The 4,900-nt window shown below is 44.8% G+C and overlaps 1 protein-coding gene across 2 annotated transcripts in view; it reads right to left on the bottom strand.

Annotated features, from left to right (window-relative positions):
- The window catches only part of METAP2 (methionyl aminopeptidase 2), a 38,142-nt gene that overhangs the window by 18,017 nt on the left and 15,225 nt on the right, over positions 1–4,900 (bottom strand). The window lies entirely within an intron of this gene.

Below are 4,900 nucleotides of genomic sequence, written 5' to 3' on the forward strand. Positions count from 1 at the left end.
CAGCCCTTGCCCAAACCCCCCCCCCCACCCCACCAGGAAGAGCTTGGCCCTACCCCCAGCTCCAGCAGCAGCCCACACTTGCCCTGCACACAGATCCAGGGGGCATATGTCCCCCATGCCTCCCCTAAGAGCGTGCACAGCAGCAGAGCCGCCCCCCCAGATGAGCCGCTTATAGCTCTGTCCCGCGCCCCTGCTGAGCAGCCCCTGCCCCACTCCCTCCCTCACTGCGAGCACCTCAATCTGCACACCCCGCCCCCAATCCCTTCCCTCCAAGAGACTTACCAGCCAGATGCTGCTCTCCAAGCTGCTGGGCTGGCTGTGTGCATGCCAAGGCTGCGTGCATGCACACCGCATTTATTGACAATATTATCAGCCACAGCAGCCAAAAAAAGCCAACTACCGATAACGCCAATTTCCTTTTATCAGTGTCAATGTGATACAAACTGATGTATCGGTTCACCTCTAATATTTATAAGTTACATATTCTGCTTCCAAACAACATGACTCATACTGAAAAAATCCTATGCCTCACTGAGGTGCTGGACAGTGCTAGTAGACCATATTCAAGATCATTTCAATAAGGGGGTCCCAGGACAGCCAGTTTTACAAACAAACAAACAAACAAACAACCACACAGCTGTTTTTATAAACAAACAGATTCTTAGGACTTTTTCATACATACTAGTGCCTCATGCTACAGGCTCCAATTCGCCCGAAGTCTCTCAGTCACCTAACATGTTGTCAACTAATACCAAGCACCCACTGCTGATTAGCAGAAGCAATATTGAAAATTAATCAATCAGGAAGGGGGCGGGGGGAGAAGGAGGTGGAAGACAAAACTAAAACTTAAATCTCTGAAGACGAGGAACTACACAATTAAGGAACATTGTTCCCCCACACATTCAGGGATGAAACATGATAGATCAGTCATGCCTACAGAGGTCTGGCTGAAGCAAGGACAGGAATCTGAGATGTATGTGTGCATGGTGGGCCCAAGCTGGGATACCACTCAAGCTAAGCTAAAAGACCAACTTTTTTTATTCTGATAGCTTCTAAAAGCCAATGACTTAATGGGATGGAGCAAAAGTGATGTGGAAGTTGTGGCAGAAGAATACATATTCCAGTACACTGGAGTGGGGTCTAGGAAACGCAAGACAGTCTCCTATCACATATTTAACGTTATTATAAATCACCATTCAATACAACTGTGAGGATGCTGGGACCCAGGCCATGCTTATGATTCATCTCACCAACCCTGTTAGCAACTACATATTCCACAAATATTTCAGTGCAGAACCATAATCCCTATTCCACTATAGGAAAGGGTACAAGGTGGGAAAGAACTCAGAAATCATGTAATAGTCTTTACCCAGCCATACCATCTCACCTGAAAAATCAAGCTACAACTCCACAAACAGCCACTAACTCCAAAAAGCCCACATTTCTTTCATGAAAAAAGAGTCCAAAACAAAACCAGAAACAAATTTAGCACAAGAAAAAGTTAAAGAAATGCTAATAACTTAATAAGGCAGTAACTGACAAGGTACTGTGCATTAGTCTTCCAAGAGAAGAAATTGGAAAAAAATTATCACTTAAACCATGAAAAATTATAAATATATACAGCAACACATCTATCTGCTCTGGGAGGCAAAGGCAGACAGTTAAATGCCTTTACAGATCATAGATTCATAGATTGTAAAGTCAGAAGGAACCTCAGAAGATCATCGGATCCAGCCCCCTGCACCAAGCAGGAAAGATAACTGGGGGTCAGGTGACCCTAGCAAAGTGACTGTCCAGTCTCCTCTTGAAGATTTCATAGTTGGTAGGATCAGAAGGGACCTGAGCAGACCATCAAGTCTGACCCCCTGCCGTGGCAGGAAAGAGTACTGGGGTCAAATGACCCCAGCCAGGTGTTCATCCAGCTTCCTTTTAAAGACCCCCAGGGTAGGAGCCAGCACCACTCTGCTTGGAAGTTGGTTCCAGATCCTAGCTGCCCTGACAGTGAAGTAGCACCTCCTGATGTCTAATCTGAATCTACCCTCTGCCAGCTTGACCATTATTTCTTGTCACTCCTGGGAGTGCTGGGGGGAACAGGGACTCCCCCAGTGCCTGCTGGTCCCCTCTGACCAGTTTGTAAACAGCCACTAGATCCCCCCTCAGCTTTCTCTTGTGGAGGCTGAACAGGTTCAGGTCCCGTAGCCTCTCCTCGTAGGGCCTGCCCTGCTGCCCCCGATCATGCGAGTGGCCCTCCTCTGGACCCTCTCCATGCTGTCCACATCCCTCTTGAAGTGCAGCGCCCACAACTGGACGCAGTACTCCAGCTGTGGCCTAACTAGTGTCACATAGAGGGGGAGGATCACCTCCTCGGACCTGCTTGAGATGCATCTGTGGATGCATGACAAGATACGGTTGGTCTTCCTGACCACATCCCCACACTGTCGGCCCATGTTCTTATTGGCCTCAATAATGACATCAAGATCCTTTTCTGCCTCTGCACTGACGAGAAGGGAGTTCCCCAGCCTGTAGGTCTGCTGCTGGTTCTTCCTCCCCAGGTGCAGTACCATGCACTTGTCAGTGTTGAAACCCATCCTATTCTCATCCACCCACCCCTGTAGCCTGTCCAGATCCGATTGTAGCCTATTCCTTCCTTCTAGCATGCCCACTCCACCCCACATCTTAGTGTCATCTGCAAATTTGAACAGGGTGCATTTTACCCCTTTGTCCAAAATTGCTGATGAAGATGTTGAACAGTGTGGGCCTGAGGACCAAGCCCTGGGGGACACCACTGCCCACATCCCTCCAGGTCAAATAAGACCCGTCCACCACCACTCTCTCAGTGCAGCCCTCCAGCCAGTTAGTGACCCATCTGACTGTGTAGGCATCGACACCACAGGTCTCCTAGTTTTTTAAATGAGAATGGGGTGAGAGACTGTATCGAAGGCCTTCCTAAAGTCCAAAAGACTATATCCACCGCGACACCTGCATCCAGGGATTTGGTGACTTGGTCATAGAAGGCCACCAGGTTGGTCTGACAGGACCTGCCTCTAAAGAACCCATGTTGGTTGTACTTAAGCATAGTCTCCCCTGCTGGCCCCTCGTCAACATACGCCAGGACAATTCTCTCAAAAAGCTTCCCCAGGACCGAGGTAAGACTAATGGGCCTATAGTTTACTGGGTCCTCCTTCCTCCGTTTTTTGAAAATGGGAACCACACTGGCCCTTGTCCAGTCCTCTGGCACATCGCCAGAGCACCATGAGTAGGGGACTGCACCACCTCTGGAAGGAGCTTATTCCACAGTCTGGACACCCTGACTGTAAAGAAGTTTTTCCTAATGTTGAGCCTGAATTGATCTTGCAGGAGTTTGTGGCTATTACTCCTACGTGACCACACTCCCCATATAACTTGGAGTTGTCCGTGAACTTGGCCAGTGGTCTCTTCACCCCCACATACAAATCGTTAATAAAAATGTTGAAAAGTACTGGACCGAGCACTGACCCCTGCGTGACACCGCTACACACTTCTCACCAGGATGACACAGAACTGTTCACTATGACTCTCTGGGTTCTATCCTGCAGTCAGTTTCTCACCCACCTGACTGTCTCAGATCATTTACAAAAAAAATTCCAATGCTCAAACATGTCATCATAAACCAAATATACAGATATATATCTATCTATCTAGCTATCAAATAGCCATTCCTGAACATGGCAATACTTATTGAAAATGTCCAAACACTAAGGTTCTCTGCCCTCAAGATGTTATTTGTTTTCTCTGAGTCTTCAGGCTTAGTCTCACTGAAGTTTCAAACCTTCACAAAGCAAGAAAATGTTTCCCTATTTGGGACAGGATGAATCGCTTTTTTCTGTTATACAAAGGGAACATGTCTATTGATAACATTTTTATATTATTGCTGACAAAAATATATCCAATTGAAACAAACCTGCCTGTGGGAGAAAAAAATCCAAGTTTAGGTGGAGCTGTTCTGAAGACAGAGAGATTTCCTCTATTAAATAAAGGTTTTGCGTTTTGATTTAAACACACATCTTAAGCAAACACTATCAACTTGAAATCTAAATCAGTACCAAAAGATGTAACTCCTTTTCATTCAGGGGGCCATGAGGTCTCTTATAAAAAGTGTTGCTGTTTTATAGCTGCATCTTATGTTTCTAGTTTTTTCTCCTCTAGGTCTTAGTCGTATAATATGACAGACTCATGGGCAAACACGGAAAATAACTAAACAAAATGCTGTCAATAGCATAAAATGAACATGGTGAAAGACATTTTCTACAATTTCTTGCAACCCTTCAGTTACATGCCTAGGATTACTGTAACAACAGCATGAAAAAAGTACAATTTTTGTACTTGACAAGCCATTTAGGACATTGCTAATGACACAAGTACTACTTAGTAAACAATGTTTTCAACAAATTTAGTCGTGTTCTTGCTGAATAAATTTACTGATTGTCACCTAATCTACAACACTATTTCTACTCCTTTATAACAAAAATGCAGTACTCACTCAAGACAAGGGCTTTACATCAAATAGATGCAAGTACTTGTATAAATACTAGCTACATTCTCTGCACCTAAAAACCTGCTCCTGAGAATGCCTAGAGACAGGAAGTTAGAGACTGGCATTTGAGTTCAAGTATTTTCCTTCCTCATTAGTCATCCAGCTTCAGTCATAACCAAGTTCCACACTTAGCTATGCTACTAAGAAAAAAAGTCACACTGGACATTTCACAGTTATTTTAGTTTTTTTTGTAGAATCCAAATGAAAAGCAAACTATGCAAATACTTGAATAAAACACAAACCCAGCCCTGTCAGGTCATGACTTAATGCATAATGAGATATACAAAGAAAACATCATCTGTGCAAAAAAAAAAAAAAAAAAAAAAA

Source organism: Gavialis gangeticus, unplaced genomic scaffold, assembly GCF_001723915.1.
Source record: "Gavialis gangeticus isolate Ggan-Ray unplaced genomic scaffold, GavGan_comp1, whole genome shotgun sequence".
Classification (NCBI taxonomy): Eukaryota; Metazoa; Chordata; order Crocodylia; family Gavialidae; genus Gavialis; species Gavialis gangeticus.